The 16,753-nt window shown below is 50.1% G+C and overlaps 1 protein-coding gene across 29 annotated transcripts in view; it reads right to left on the reverse strand.

Moving 5' to 3' along the window:
* Positions 1 to 16,544, reverse strand: part of P2RY6 (pyrimidinergic receptor P2Y6) — a 28,446-nt gene extending 11,902 nt beyond the window's left edge. For 20 of the 29 annotated variants that reach the window (XM_031653184.1, XM_009186900.4, XM_031653178.1 and 17 more), the window contains exon 1: positions 13,741 to 14,881. The gene's annotated coding sequence lies outside the window, so the exon portion shown is untranslated. The other 9 variants (XM_017948746.3, XM_031653182.1, XM_031653179.1 and 6 more) reach the window with 4 other exon arrangements.
* Between the last annotated feature and the right edge of the window lie 209 nt (positions 16,545 to 16,753).

The following is a 16,753-nucleotide window of genomic DNA, read 5'->3' on the forward strand; positions in this document are numbered from 1 at the left end:
CTGCCCCAGGACACCCTGCAGAGATTGTCCCAAGACCATCCATCTATTGGTTTTCATTCTCACCAGGCAATTTCAGGCACATGTCCAGGCCCCAGGAGACCTAGTGGTGGATCCTCAAAGATGAGGCTGTGGTCTGTGACTGTTTTCAAACCTGAAGACAAAACCCTTTGCTACCCTCTGTCCTGTTTCATTGCCTGCCTGGGGCCTGTAAAGGGGGCATGGTCTCTTCTTTTGGGAGGAGGAAACTAAGCCCCCAACAGCTTAGTTACTTGCCAGGGCCACCAATCCGTCAGTGATCTTCCAATCAGCTGAACTGCCTGCCTCCAAACCCCAAATCTTCACCCTCAAACTGGCCCATTTCTGGCCAGTCCAGTGTGGGAAGAAGAGGGCTTTGTGGGTGTCTGAGGGGTGGCCTGGGAGGAAGAGATCAAAGTCAGGGGCAACTACCTCATTCAAAGTGCAATGTAGGAGGTCAGCAGGCAACAGGTGGCTCCCGCTGTGGAGTGTGCATGAAGAACACAGGACAGGCTGGGTGCGGTGGCTCACACCTGGAATCTAAGCACTTTGGGAGGCCAAGGCGGGAGGATCACTTGAGCCCAGAAGTTCGAGACCAGGCTGGGCAACATAGAGAAAGCCTGTCTCTACTAAAAAATGTTTAAAAATTAACTGGGTGTGTTGGTGTGTGCCTGTAACCCCAGCTACTTGGGAGGCTGAGGTGGGAAAATCGCTTGAGCCTGGGAGGTCGAGGCTGCAGTGAGCTATGATCACACCACTGCATTCCAGCCTGGACTACAGAGCAAGCCCCTGTCTCAAAAAAAGGATGCAGGACAGACCCCCTCAGGTGGTCACTTAAATGACACCTTCTCCATGGGACCTTCTCCTACCACTCCAAGCTAAAATTATAATCTCTTACCCAGCACATGCACACGTGTGATTCCTATGCCCCTTCTCTGCTATATTTTTCTCCTTAGCATTTAAAATCTTTTAATACACTGTTCTACTTATTTATTGGTTATTGTCTCTCTCTCCTGACCGGAACATAAACTCCACCAGGGCAGGGGTTTTCGTGTTTTTTTCACTGCTGCATATACTTAGGACAGTGTCTGGCATATAGTAGGTGCTCAATAAATATTTATTGAGTGAATGAACAAATAAATTCCAGAGGTGGTTCAATTATGTCTACCAACATAATTGAGAGAGGACTGGCTGCACGGGGGACTTTGCTTGAGGCTATTCATATAGCAAGCTGTAGTTTGTACTTAAGAGTATGTGTTTTGGCCGAGCGCGGTGGCTCATGCCTGTAATCCCAGCACTTTGGGAGGCTGAGATGGGTGGATCACGAGGTCAGGAGATCGAGACCATCCTGGCTAACACGGTGAAACCCCCTCTCTACTAAAAAATACAAAAAACTAGCCGGGCGAGGTGGCGGGCGCCTGTAGTCCCAGCTACTCGGGAGGCTGAGGCAGGAGAATGGCGTAAACTCGGGAGGCGGAGCTTGCAGTGAGCAGAGATCCGGCCACTGCACTCCAGCCTGGGCGACAGAGTGAGACTCCATCTCAAAAAAAAAAAAAAAAAAAAAAGAGTATGTGTTTATTGGGGATTGGGAGCAAATAGAGATTAAATGTGAGCACCAAAGGCCTTTAAGCCAGCCCTGGGGCTGCTTCTGCCTGGCTGTGTGTGTGAGATTTGGGCTGTGAACAGTCCCAGCTGAGAGGGGTGAATAAGACTTGGCCTGGCAGGGCTGGGCAGCCTGCATCTCCCTCCTGCCCGGTCTGAGGTTTTTCTCTGGCAGTCTCACCTCCCTGCACAGGATCACTCCCTCTGCACTGGGGCCCCGGCCCAGAATCTTTCTGGCTTCTTTCCCTTCCCTTGCCAGCCTAGGCCTCCCTCCCAGGACCCAGGATTCCCATGAACACGACCAATCAATTCGTGTCCTTCATTCATGGTGCCACCAGACTGCTCCGTCCTGCACCGTGGGGCTGAGTAGAGCTGGAGGACATGACTCAGTTGAGTGCCTAAGGCCCTGCAGACCCTGTCACTGCCCCACTTGGCTGGGTCCCCAAACTTCTGTCTGTCCTAGGGCATCCTCTCTCCTCTCTCTTCTAAGCCTTGGCCCCATCTTTCTTGTCAGTCCCATACCCTCAACCCTACCAGCCCTCAACTCCTCCTTCAGAGCAGACAGGCTTTCAGAGGGGCTGCCTTCAGTTTTCCACTGCCCAAATAAACCCCATGTCTGCACCTTCTCTCCTCACCCCTCCACAGCCCAGCGGGACCCCAGGTACCGCCTCCTGCCCCCTCTTCAGCACCCTCCCCGTGCTGCATCTGCTTGTTCCTTCCCCTCAGCCCAAGCACTCTCCACTCCCCAGTCTCTCTCTCTCGCCTGAGCAAAATGTCTTCCTTGACCTCTCGTGCCTCTCCATCTGTTCCTCTTCCTCCCTGCACAATCAAGCTTCTGGAAGAGTCACCCACAAGCCCTGCCTCTACTTCCTCCCTGTACCCATTTCTCACCCCCTTACAGTCAGGCCCAGGGCAGAGCAAGGAGCCTTTGGGCCCAGCTCCGGGAAGAGCAGTGGGTACTCTGTCTTCTCGGTGAGGTTGGCAAGATGGAACCAAGGAGCGATCGACTGCCTGAGCTCCATCCACAAGGAAATCTCCAAAGTGATCTTGACAACACAGGCCTTGGGGAGAAAACAGGCCACTGAGGATGACTGGGCTTGACATCCCTGAGTACCACTCAGGGCTGGTGCAGGGCTTGGGGAGGAGAGCCACCTCTCTGGCTTCCAGGAGAGGGCCTGGACTCTGCCTGGAAGGTGGGTGGGGATTAGGGCTGGCAGGGGCACCTCTAGGACGTCTGTTTAGCAGGGGATTAGGGGGGTGACTGGTTGGGATGATACCTTTGCATGGCTCATGACACTGGTTTGAGAAAACATCAATGGTTTATGTCACAGAATAGGAGGGGTCATTGCTTATGGAGCAGGTGAGGGTGGGGGTACACGGCTCCCCAGATTACTCCCTGGCACTGCCCCTGGGGACACAAAATGTGAGGATTCCCTCCTGGAACAGGTATGTCCTCAGAGCTCCCCAGAAAACCCAGAGTTCTTCAAGCCCCAGACCATGGAATTAGATCCAAATGCTCAATCCCAGCATTTGTACCCCTCTGTCACCCATCACTGTTCCCTCTGCAAAGCTTGGCACCCAACAGATATATGGGGGTTCCCGTCCTGACTCCACAGCTTATGAGCTGTGATTTTACCTCTCTGAGCCTCAGAGTATAAATACTGTCAACAGTCACAGCATCACTGGGGGCTCAAATGAAATAGTGGATCTAGATCACCTAGCCCAATATCTGGTGCACAGTAAGTATTTGCTCAGTGGGGCTTCTATTATCGCCCATAATTTTATCACAGATCAGCCAAACTCATGAGAAATGACCTCCCTTGCAAGCCTTGCTCCCTTCCTTTCTCCCTCCCTCCCTTCTCCATTCATTCATTCATTCGCCATGCATTTACAAGGAGTCTCACAATGTGCAGGCACCTCTCTGGATTCTGTCCTTTGAGGAGCCCCTGTTAGCGGAAAAGACAGATGAAGATGTACACCCATGGGTCTCTGGGAAGACAAAGGAGGTCTCCAACCCAGTCTGTGGTATCAAGGAAGGCTCCGTGGAGGAGATGATTCTTTGGTGCAGTGTGGAAAGGAAAAGGCAGGTGCTCTAGGCAGGGAGATCTGCTGGAGATGTGGGACCTCAGAGTACCTGCATGTGTTTGTATTTGCAAGTGCTGAGGGGCCCTGCAGGAGGTAAGACCGTGGGGTCATTAGGTCCAGGCCCAACAGGCCTCAAAATGACAGGCTACACATGTGGCCTCTGCATTGAGGGTGCCAGCTGAAGAAAGTCCTCATTGGGAGACCCCTTTCTAAAGCAGGGCAGAGGCATGATCAAATTTGAGACTTAGAAGGCTGCTAGTTGAACGATGAATTGGTTGTGGTTAGATTCAGAGAAAATAGAGCCTAAAATGGGGTTGTGGCCATGGGATGGGGAGCTCCAGTGACCAGCCTGTGGTAGACTCACGTCAAGGATCTCAAATGATAGGCTCACAGCAGTCTTCCCTGCCCCCTAACAAGCCCTTACAGCCAGAGTACTGGAAAGACAGATGTCCCACACCAGCTCTCAGGCCACAGGTGGAAAACTGAGGTCCAGAGCAGGCAAGAGGATGCTGTAGCCCTGCATGGAGCTTGTGGGCAGCCACCTATCTCTGTGTCCTGTCACCAAGCCTGCTGCTCCAGCCTGGCTCTCCTCTCCAGGGGCAGCAAAGGAATGGCTTTGATAGCGGGAGACTTGGAGGAGTAAAAGGATGACTTGCTCCAACTGCCAGACCCATGCAGGCCCTCCTCCATCAGACAGACTGGGGAGGGGAGCCCTTAGAGCTTCCACAGTTCTCTCCTCTCCTTTGCACCCATTTTGCAGTGAAGGAAACTGAGATCAAGAGAGGAGAGACATTCGGTTCCTGGGATAGCACAACCATCTGGACATGCGATGTCAGCTGTGGGAGACAGAATACCTGGCCCCGAGGCCTGGCCTTGCCCCTGGGCAGCTGGATTCACAGTTCCTGAGGACACTCAGCTGGTGAGGGGTGGAGCTCTAATGGCACCACCGTCTGGCTTCTGCCTGGCCGTCGTGCCCAGCACCATTCCCAGGAGTCACTTCCTTTCCATCCTAGCCTGTGTCTGTAAGCCATGGCTGAGCAGGATAGAATAGGAAGGAACCATGTGCCATCTGCTCCAGATCGCTGTGGATGTGGGCAGGTCCCTTCTTGGATGGAGGAGCCTAGGCCCCACCCTGCCCAGGGGAGCCAGATGTCCTCAGCACAGCTCAGCTAGTCTGTGCCCCACTGGCTCTTCCAGGGTGGGCTTGGGTGGTGAAGCCCCACTCTGGTTCTTGGAGTTTACAGACTTGACCTAGCACCCTGAGTGTCTGGTCTATGCTTGACCTGGACTGTACTAGGGCATGAGGATGTGCTGAGGGAGCGGATGCGGATGAGCTGATATAGCAGACACAGTTACCAGCCATTTCGAGTAGTCAGTGCCAAGTGCCTGCTGTCCTCTAATCCCACCTGGAGAGGCCAGCAGGGCAGGACTTGCAATTTCTCTGGTGGAAAAACTGAGGTCCCATTTCATGTCAATCACCAAGCCCTGTTTGTGCTCCATTTTCACATCTCAGACTCCTCTTCTCTCAGCCCGTGGCCCCTCCTCCGACCTAGACCACAGCCTCCTCATGCTTTCTGGTTTTCCATCTCCAGGGCCAGTCCAGCCCCTTTCTGTGGCCAGATGGACCCTTGCTCAGCAAAAGTCTGACTTCACTGTTTCTCTTTCTACGCTCTCTCTATGTCTTCCCAGTGCCTGAGGATAAAGGCAAACCCAGTTCCTGTTGACCTCTCCACCCTCAGCTCCCACTCCTGCCCCTTGCACGCGATCTGCTGGGCTCTGATTTACTTTCAGTTCCTGCTCTTCTTTTCCCCCTCGTCAGTGCTGTTTCCATCACTGGATTTCTCTCTCCCCACATCTGTGGCTGGCCAACTCCCATTGTAAACTCAGGGATAGGGGAGGCCCAGGTCCTGCCCACTGGTGCTCAGTGGGGACAAGGGACATCTGCCTGATGATCCATAACCCGAAGTCCCAGAGTCAGTGCCCCAGAGTCCTGCCAGAACACAGGCAGGGAGGGATGGTTCCACAGGAGAGAAAGCTTGGTGAGGAGGTGACAGTGAAATGGTCAAGTGTATGTGAAGGTAAAAGGCAGAGTCCGTGAGAGGCCTGTTGAAGGATGGTGAACAGAGCTGGAGCTGCTCTGCATGTGCTTGAAAAGAGGCCCAAACTAATAATGATGAAAATACGATTATTGAAGACTTAGTGCGTGCCAGATGTGCATTGCCTCATTTAGTCCTCATAAGGACCCCGCAAGGTGGGACTGGTTATGATCTTCATTTTATACTTCTGGTGGGGAAACCAAGGCACAAAGTTTAGCTCAAGGTAGCACGGGGAGAAAGAATGACTCCTGGGCTATTCTGAACCGAGGCAGCCTGGTTCTAGAGTGCATATTCTTAGCTCCTACAATAGAACAGGGCTGGGCTAGGAAGGATTTCAGGTGGCAGGGAAATCCAGCCCCTCTACTGCTCTGACCCAACCTGCCTGGGGCCCAGACTGCCCTGGCCTCACCCTTCCATCAGTCACAGGGCCTCATAAATGCTGCGTCCTCTAGGAAATCTTCAGGGATCAAATAGAAGGATTCCCTCTACTTCTTCCAGGGCCCTAACAGGAAGCCTAAGGTAAGGGACACCCTTCGAAGCAGAACTTCCCAACCCTGGCTGCCCATCCGATTCCCGGACTCTTTCTGGGGAGGAATGTTTGCCTGTCCAGCATCTCTTCCTATTAGGAGCCTTTCGCCCCATTCAGTGGAGATTTTCTTCATTCAAGGTGGTAACCAGACCCAGGATCCATCCAGACCCTTCGCCAGTGATTGGTTCAGGGGCAACCAATTAGAGTTTGCCCCAGGAATTTTTGTGGAATCAGCATGAAAGGTTCTCACTCTTTTTCTCCTGGATTATTAGCTGTGCAGACCATGGAAGCCTGGTGCTTCTGGAAAGAACTTGAGTGAGAATGTAGGAACCTGGTGGAAAGTCAGGAGAGAGCTGTTCATCGTATCCTTGTAAGTGCTGGATCTAGCCATGTCAGATCTAAGTCTACCTTTGACTTTTTATTTATATAAACTGATACACCTTTTCTTGCCCAAGTTAGCTGCGTTTGTCTCTTGCAACCAAAATAACCCTGACCACCCTGACAACAAAAGTATAGGCAAGAACAACAACAGCAAATTAAGTAAGTTGAAATTTATCAAAATTTAAAACTATTGTACATCAAAAGACATTATCAACAGAGTTGGAAGGCAACGCACAGAATGGGAGCAAATATTTGCAAACCATATGTCTGATAAGGTATTAATATCTAGAATGTATAAAGAACTCCTACAAACTAAACAACAAAAGAAACAACCCAATTCGAAAATCAGCAAAGGACTTAGATGTTTTTCCAAAAAAGATATACTAATGGCCAATAAGCACATGAAAAGATGCTCAACATTACTAATCAATAGGGAATGCAAATTAAAACCATGAGATACCACTTCACACCCATTAGGATGGCTGTTATTGGAAAAAAAAAAAAAAAAAAAAAAAGAACAACCTAGGAAATAAGAAGTGTTGGTGAGGATGTGGAGAAACTGGAAACCTTTGCATTACTGGTGGAATGTAAAATGATGTGGCCTCTGTGAAAAATATTTTGGCTGTTTATCAAAAAATAAGCATAAAGTTACCATATAATCCAGCAGTTCTACTCCTAGAATTCCAACCAAAAGAATTGAAAGCAAGGACTCAAACAGAAGTTTATATATAAATGTTCATAGCAGCATTATTCACAATAGCCCAAAGATAGAAACAAGCTAAACATTTGTAGATGGATGAATAGATAAATAAAATCTGATATATATATACAATAGATTATTATTCAGCCTTAAAAAATGAAATTCTGATACATACTACAACATGGATTAAACTTGAAAACCTTATTCCAAGTACAATAAGTCAGTCAAAAAGGGACAAATACTGTATGATTCCACTTATATAAGGTACCTGGAAGAGTCAAATTCATTGAGACAGAAAGTAGAGTGGGGGTTGCCAGAGGCTGAGAGGGTGGGAGAATGGGGAGTTATTATTTAATGGGTGTAGAGTTTCAGTGGATGACTTTAAAAAGTCCTGGAGGGCTGGGCACAGTGGCTCATGTCTGTAATCCCAGCACTTTGGGAGGCTGAGGCAGGCGGGCAGATTACATGAGGTCAGAAGTTCGAGACCAGCCTGACCAACATGGTGAAACTCCGTCTCTACTAAAAATACAAAAACTAGTTGGCCATGGTGGTGTGTGCCTGTAATCCCAGCTGAGGCAGAAGAATCACTTGAACCTGGGAGGCAGAGGTTGTGGTGAGCCAAGATTGCGCCACTGCACTCCAGCTTGGGTGACTGAACAAGACTCCATCTCAAATAAATAAATAAATAAATAAATAAATAAATAAATAGTCCTGGAGATGGATGGTGATGATGTGATGGTTGCCCAACATTGTGCGTGTACTTAATACCAGTGAATTAATTGTACAATCAAAAAGGATTAAAATCATAAATTTTGTTATGTATATTTTATCATAATAAAAGACAAACAAAATAACAATAAACAAACAAACAAACAAAACTTGGCCTTGACCAGCACATCTACTGTATTGGGAGACAATTCTCCCAGGGCCAATCAGATTTCTGCATGTTTTGTGGGCAGAGACAGACTACCTTTGTTCCAGAGGATCTTTTCAAGGATATTTGTAGAGCAGACAGCCTTGGAAGATAAAGATAAAGATAGTGTCCCCTTCTGGAGCCAAAACCAGGTTTATTGACTGTCTGGTGGACAGGCTTGCTGCCCCTTATAAAAGACGCGGATTGCCTAAGCTCCACGTTCCTTACCTTGTCATGCAAGCCATTGCATGTGCAGGTATTACCTGGCCCCCTTTACATTGTCCTGCAGGAATTGGGGAACAAGTGCAAATGCTGATATTTGGGCTACTCTTATTGTTGTGAGGAAGAAAGTTCTTTATCTTTAACCAGAAGTCTTGTGTCTTCTGCCAGCATCTATGAAACTATAGCAGGTCAACTCATTGGCTTGGAAGTGTGGTCAAATCACAGGCCCTTCCCACTTTCTTCATACTTTTTGCATCGGAATATCAGGTGGGAGAAAAAAAAAAAGTCTGTATTTCTGGCTCATGCCTGTAATCCCAGCACTTTGGGAGGCCAAGGTGGGCGGATCACTTGAGGTCAGGAGTTTGAGACTGGCCTGGCCAACATGGTGAAACCCTGTCTCTACCAAAAATACAAAAATTAGCCAGGTGTGGTGGCGCATGTCTGTAAACCCAGCTACTTGGGAGGCTGAGGCAGGAGAATCGCTTGAACCTAGGAGGCAGAGGTTGCAGTGAGCTGAGATTGTGCCACTGTACTCCAGCCTGGGTGACAGAGTGAAACTGTGTCTCAAAAACAATTCTGTATTTCTGACATTATGATGCAGTGGGCCAACTTGGGTTTATAAGAATCTTGCCCTAGACCTAAACCCATGAAGAGTTGGTTTCCTCCTTTTGGAGGCTGCTTCTCCCTTTTCACTCCAGCTGCCAGGACACTCACAGTGAAGTTTCCCTGTTCACCTACCTGAGGACCAACATTCATCTCAACCTTCTATGTAATTTCTATATTCCTGCTCCTGGATTTAAAACAATTAAGATGTAATTCATACCATAAAATTCAGCCTTTCAAAGTGGACAATTCAGAGGTTTTTAGCATATTCACAAGATTGTACAACCATCATCACTATCTAATTTCAGAATATTTTAATAACCATAGAAAGAAATCCTGTACCCAATAACAGTTACTCCCCATTCCTTTTTTCCCCATCCCCCTGGAAACTACGAATCTCCTTTTTATATTTATGAATTTGCCTGTTCTGGATGTTTTATGTAAATTGAATCACACAGTGTGCACCATTTTGTGTCTGACTTTTGTTTAGTGTGTCTTCAAGGTTCATCCATGTTGTAGCATAAATAAAAACTTCATTTTTATGGCTGAATAATATTCCATTGTATGGATAGACCACATAATTGTTTATCTGTTCATCCACGCTGGCATTTTGGGTTATTCCCACTTTTTGGCTATTATGAATAATTCTGTTATGAACATTTATGTAGAAGTTTTTGTGTTTTAAATTTTCTTGTGTATACACCTTGGAACCAGCGGGTCATATGGTAACTCTTTGTTTAACCTTTTGAGGTGCTGTCTAACTGCATTCCAAAATGGCTATGTACTTTTTCATTCTCACTAGCAATGTATGAGACTTCCAATTTCTTCACAGCCTCAGCAACACTTGTTATTGTCTGTCTTTTTCATTGTAGCCATTTTAGTGGGTGTAAAGTGGTATTATATTGTGGTCTTGATTTGCGTTTCCCTAATTGTTCCTTTTCTTATGTTTTCATTCATATTTTACCATTTCATGGTATGCTCTGAAGCCTGACATCTTGTGGAACAAGTACCCCATGGAGTGGGAGAGTCATGAGTTTCAGGGACAGATAGTCCCAGGTTTGAACCCCTTTGTATCTACTAGTTATGTGACCTCGAGCAAGTTATTTAACTCTCTGAGTCTCGGTTTCCCCACTTATTCTATGTGAGTTATAGTATTAACCGCTCTTGGTGTTGCTGTTATTATAAGATAAATCTATGATAAAGCCCCTGAGTGGGCCTGGCACAAAACAAGTCCTCCATGAATCTCACCAATGAATCCAAGAGTCAGAAGGGGAGATTTACTGCCTGGGAGGAGACCTAGGCTGGGGACTGTTTAGCTTTTAATCTATCATCTGCTTTACTACAGCAACTTTTTACAACAGAGGCATTTCTGTGCCAAACATTAGCCTCTCTGTGCCTCTGTTTCCCCTCCATGCTATGGAGGTGTGTCCTCCTCAGAAGCATGGTGGGCCGCAATGCGAAGGCATGAGGAATGAGGCTGCACCATGCTGTCAAGTACTGGTGAATCTGCCAGGATAGGTTCTGGCACTTCCAAGTCCGTCTCTTGCCTCAACCATCAGATTAGCTGCTGCCTGAGGCAATTTCTTCCCCCCTCAGACAATGGGCTCTCCTTCTCCTGTGCAGATTTGTCCCCTCGTGCCCCTGTCCCTCAATAGAAGGGACAGGGCACTCAGGAACTGTGGGCTGATGTGAAAAGCGGGTTCCTATCCCTCTGGTATGACAGAAACAAGGTTATCCCTCACTCTGAGTTGAGATCTGCCTGCTGGTACCATAGGACAGCCCCAACTCCGTCCCAGGCAAGCAAAACCAGAACTGCCCTGGGAGTCAGGATGCCAGGCTCTGTCTCAGCTACTGCAGAGTTCATCTTCCTGGAGCTCAGTACCCAGCCCAGCCCCTGAGTTCCTAAGGGGCGAGTTGGACCCACTAGCCCCTGGGTCCCTGGCATCCACACAGAGCTGGGCACAGAAGTCACTGACGGAGCCTACACCATCTCCATAGACCAATGACTGCATCTTGTGCAGACCCTGCCCTCCCATGGAACTATTAATGACAGGGCCAGCCCTGGGACAGGGGAAGCAGCAAGATATCACCCCATGCCGGGGCATTGGCCCTAACTAGACAAGCCAATAGTCAGAGAGGGAGAGTCAGAGCCTGGGCTGCCAGATCCCCACCCCAGCCTGAAATAGAAACCCATTTCAGAGACAAATGGGGAAATGGTCCCAAGGCAGGAGGGGCAGGGTGGGCTGTTGCACCCAGCTTCCTGAGAGTCTCGACGGGCCCCGGGTCCTCTGCTGTAATGGGCACCTGTTGCCAGGCTCTGCCGACTCACTCTAATGCTAAGGAACCAGGAAAGCTAGGTTCAGAGCTCTGGGTGTGGACACTGACAAATTACAGTCCCAGCTTCCACCTTGGACAGGATCCTTTAATTTCTCTGAGCCTCAGCTTCTTCTGCTGTAAAATAGGAGTAACAGTAATCCTGACTGCTTTCTTTTTCTTTTATTTTCTTTCTTAATTTTTTTTTGGAGACAGAGTCTTGCTCTTGTCACCCAGGCTGGAGTACAGTGGCACGATCTCAGCTCACTGCAACCTCCGCCTCCCGGCTTCAAGCGATTCTCCTGCCTCAGCCTCCTGATGCTTTCATTTTTGTGTAAAACACTTGACACATTGTAGTTGCTCAGTCAATGACAGATCTTGTTATTATTACCTAACTTTCTCTTTCAGCTCAATTTTGATGGAATGATTTATTCATCTGTTATTTCATTTACTTATTCGTTCAGCCAAACAGCCAATGCACACCTACTAGGTAAGCCACAACAGCTAATAAAGTTTTCAGAGTTAGGTAAGAATTGAAATCCTAGCGCTGCTGCTAGTTGGCTGGATAACTCTGGGAGAGCTATTTCCCTTCAATAAGCCTCCATTTCCTTGCCTGTAAAATGGGAACAATAAATACCATTTCTGGAGGGCATTGGGAAGTTATAAGGAGTCAGTGGCACTCGAGGCGAGCTGTTTGAGACCAGCCTGGGCAACACAGCAAAATCCCATCTCTACAAAATATTTTTAAAAATTAGCTGAGCATTGTGACACATGCCTGTAGTCCCAGCAACTTTTAGGTTGAGGCAGGAGGATTGCTTAAGCCCAGGAGTTCAAGGTTACAGAAAGCAATGACGGTGCCACTGTACTCCAACCTGGGTGACAGAGCAAGACCCTATCTTTAAAAAAATAAAAATTCCAAAATGAAAAGGGTCAGTGGGACAGTGGTATGAAAACAGCCAGTGCATAGCCACTGATGGGAAAACAGGTGGCAGTGGGCTGTACAGAGAAACCAGGCAAGCTTCTGGCAGAACAGGCCATGCTGGGAGCTACTGGTAGTCGGGCCTCCAGAGACAGCCACAGGATAAGGCAAGGGCAGGAGAGAAGAGTCGGCAGGCTCAGAAACAATTGCCAGGTTTCCGGACCATGGCCCCTCCCTTTCTGATAAACTGACAAACAGTGAGGAAATGCAAAAAAAGGTTGTAAGAGTTTTAGAAGAGTCCCAGCCACACAGACAGTCGAGGGCAGTGTGGAGTTCCCCCCACCCAGCCAGTCATACACACACACACATACACTGGCAGCTGGACGTTCTCACTTTCGCATACACACCCAGGGGCTTGGCACACACACAGTTGCACCTTCTGGGGCACAACACTTTATGTTTGCAAAGGGCCTTCTTATTTTTCATCTCATTGATACTGAGGGGTGGAGAGGTTCCCTGAATCTGACCCATTCTAGAGCTGGCAAGAGATGAGAGTCCCAAATATCTTCAAGAGCCGGGACTGAACGCATGGGCTGGGCTGCCTGTTTTCTCCGTGTGGGTGTCAGCAGAGCTGAATGGCAATAGAAACTCTGGAAAAGTTTTAACCCAGCTCTCCGAGATAGGTCCTTTCACCCTTAACAGGTCACACCTGGACTCAGGGACCCATTTTTTTTTTTTCCAAACCACTCTCGTGGGGCCAGCTCCAGGCGTCTTAAGATTTAGCTGGAATGGCAGAGGTGAGAGGCTTCCCAAGGGTCTCCTCTGTGGACAATTATTCGGTCACTAATCCTTCCTACTCACTCCCTCAACCAAAGTTCCTGGGGAGTTCTGAGGGCAGGGCCCAGCCTTCTCTGTGAGGGCTGCTCTCCAGCGTACTACACTTAGCAGTGTTCACATAGCAGCGAGAGACCACTGTTGCCCCCATTTTAGAGAGTAAGAAATTGAGGCCCAGAGAGGAAAAGTGTCCTTGCCAGCCATTTGGACTCATACCCAGACCTTTGTGGCTCTGAGTCTTGCCTGAGCTATTCCACTTCTTCAGCAAGACACAGCCCAGCACCAATGTGTCCATCTCCTCCCCGCCCCCGCTGACCCCATCCTGCGTGCCTCAGCCCTCCATGCTATGCAGTCTGCAGGCTCCAGGCATAGTCAGGCGGAGGAAGGAGGAGGACCCCAGTGTCTGCCCCACTGCCGCTCTTGCCTGTGATGAACCTCGGTGGCTGCAAGTGGACTGCATGTATTCAGGAAGATGCTAGGGGAGCTGAGGGGCGTAAGCCCTTCCAGGCATGGACCCAGAAAACTCACCCAGGAGTTAGCGAGTGCCCTGCTTGCAGTCCGTGAAGTGCTGGAGCGAATTCCCACTCGCGGAGCAGCCCCTGCTACCAGTCAGTTCTATGCCTGAAACTGTCGCGTGCAATGTCTGGCAGAAGTCTGGAGAGGCAGCAGATGAGGAAACCGAGAGACTTGGGGAGAGGAAGTAACTTGCCACAGCACAGAGCTGGCAAGCAGCAGGGCCAGGACTCGAATCCCGAGAACCCTGAAGCTCAAGTCCTTTACACCAGTGCTGACTCATCCTCTACCCAGCTGCCCGCAAGTCACTTTCTTCACCCTCTGTTTGCTCACCCAAACAAGCAGCATCACCAATTTAGCCCAAGTGACTGTTGGGAGGATGGAGTGAGATAACATTTCAGGACAAGGGCCTGGCACAGGGAAGAAACGAATTGGGTGGCCGTTTTCTCTCCTCCTCTACATTCTCACCCCAGCCCTCTCCTGGCTTCTCTGGAGTCTGGAGATGGCCCTGCTTCTGCTCATTGCTGCCGCAGGAAACCAGTAACCTGGTTTTCTCAGCAGTGCCTGGAAGGTCCGTTAAGAGAGGCTGAGACCCCGAGATTAATGGCTGTGTTATCTGTGGCTCCAACCCTGTGGGCCCAGACAACTTCCACCCAAGGATGAGGATGGCACCGAAGACGGAGGGTGATCCTGGGGGAAAGGCTGACCCCAGGCGACCCTCGCCTCCGCAGTGCCAATCCGTCCTTGAGCTTGAGCTTAGGCTTTATGAGGAGAAGGCAGCCAGGGCGGCTCTACCTGGGCCCATGGTGGGCCCTCCCTGTCTGTAAGATGACTCATTCTCCCGCTTCCTCCACCTCCTTTTCTTTGTTACAGGTACTTATTGGGCATCTACTCTGTTCAGGTAGTGTTCAAGGCACTTGAGGTCAAAAAACAAAGTCCCACCCTTGAGACACCTGTAGTCTAGCAGGGGAGATTAGTTTCTTTTGGTAAATATATAGCAGGCCAGATAGTGATAAGAGCAGTGGTAGAGAAACATAAAGGAAGGTAAGTGGCAGAGAGCTAGGGGACTGCAGCCTCGGACAGGTGGACAGGCCCCATCTGGATTTGCCAGATCTCCCTCTCCCAGCCACCTAGCCTGGAGGAGACCCTTCCCCAGGCCCCAAGCCCCCACTCTGTGCCAGACCCTGCCTCGGTGGATCTCAGCAGCAGGCCAGTGCCAAGGCTGAGACTCCCTGGGCACAGGCAGCAACTCAGGGCCACCAGGGCTTTGACAGGGAGCATCCCGAGCTTGCACCCCACTCCCAGCCCTGGGGAAGCTCTCTGCTTCCTCTGTGGTCCAGAGAGGGAGCACATCCCTCAACCAATCCCCAATCCCAATATCCCAGTAGACGAGAGGGCACTGGACCCAGAGAGGGTCAGGGCTTGCCTGGGTCACACAGCAAGGCAGAGCTCCCCCTCCTGCCCTCTCTTGGCATGTCCACAAAGGTAGGTTCAGGGGTGAGCCTCCCAGCACAGTGCTGGCCTGTGAGGGGCTGGCTGTGCCCCCCGTCAGCTCCTGGTAAAGGAGTGTGAGGTGTTTCTGTGGCAGGCCCATCTGGTAGTGTCAGCCTGCCCCACCCTCTAGGCTCTGACAGCCAAATTCTCCTACCTTAAGCCCCAGGAAGCTGAAAGCATTTTCCCTGTAACCCCAGCTCATGAGAGTTTTGGTCAACCCTGCCTCAGCTTGCTGTGTGACCTCAGGCAGTCCCATCCCTCTCTGGCCTCAGTTCCCTCATCTGCCAAATAGAGGAAGTGAATGCACTTACATCTCAGGAGTGTCACGAAGAATGAGCAAGACACTGACAGGAGGGCAGCTTGCACATTTTGAGACACTATCCAGATGACAGGCAGCAGAAAACTCTCAAAACCAGCCCCTCATCCTGTGGGGCCCTGGGGTAGCCCCAGAGCAGGTCCTTGATCCTTGATGGGAAATAAGCACAAATTCCACCAAAGCCACCTCTGCTCCCAGCCAGCTGACAGGAAGGGCCCTTCCTCTGTCCTTGTGGTGAGAAGGTATGGGGGGAGAGACGGGAAAGGGACAAGGCTGGGAGGCCTGGGAGAGCTTGTTCCGGGAGGCAGAGGCATAGCCCTGAGGTAGCCTTGAGAGCCACCAACCTCAGTCAGGCCCCAAGGCTGGGGGAGGATGTGAATGCTGGGTGCACAGTGTCCACCTGGGGGCTTGTCAGCCATATGTGCCTGTGCTGGAAGATGCACATGCATTCACAAGGCACAGGTGTTAGGAATTGTGCCCAAGTGTGTGTGTGTGTGTGTCTGTGTGTGTGTTTCTGTGAGTGGCTCTGGAGTGTGTACACCTGTTCACATACATGGTTGCCCAGGCCCGGGCCTCTGCATGTGCTCCACACACATGACGCTCCTGGGGAGCCCCATAAACCCCTAGTCCACAGGCCTTGTTTTCCCAGGCTCTGAAATCCTTACCATAATCCCAAACTGTCCCAGATACCACGGGAGATTTGTGTGGTTCCCAGGCACTGGATTTTCCCCAGGAATAAAAGCAGTTACATAAGATGAGAAGCCTTAGGGGATAACTTTCAGGCACAGGCTCTCCCAGCTCAGCCCAGGGTGTAGGCTCTTCACGGGGAGGGGAGGAGTGCCCAAGGTTGAAGCCCCTCAGACCCTATGTTGCCTGTGGGCACTGATCCCTCCACAGTACTCAGTCACAAGCAGGAAGCCCCTGGGTCCTTTACAATAAATCAAGTGCTTTACAGTTTACACCCCACATGCCCTTGCTGGGTGATGCTCACCTCTAGCTGACCAGGCTGACTTTGGCATCCTACCCTCCGAGGCCCTGCCCCCAGGCAGCCACTGCTAGCTCAGTCCTAGGGTCTTCCTTCCTGGCCCTGGGCTGGGCTTGCAGTTCAGTACTGGCTACTCCCTTGGGTGGGTCTCACCCCTTCCTGAACCTTGGTTTTCCCAGCTGTGGAATGGAGCTGTTCCGATCCACACGAGTCAAGGGCTGAGAAGGGTCTCT

The sequence above is a fragment of the Papio anubis genome, chromosome 12 (assembly GCF_008728515.1).
Source record: "Papio anubis isolate 15944 chromosome 12, Panubis1.0, whole genome shotgun sequence".
Taxonomy (NCBI): Eukaryota; Metazoa; Chordata; class Mammalia; order Primates; family Cercopithecidae; genus Papio; species Papio anubis.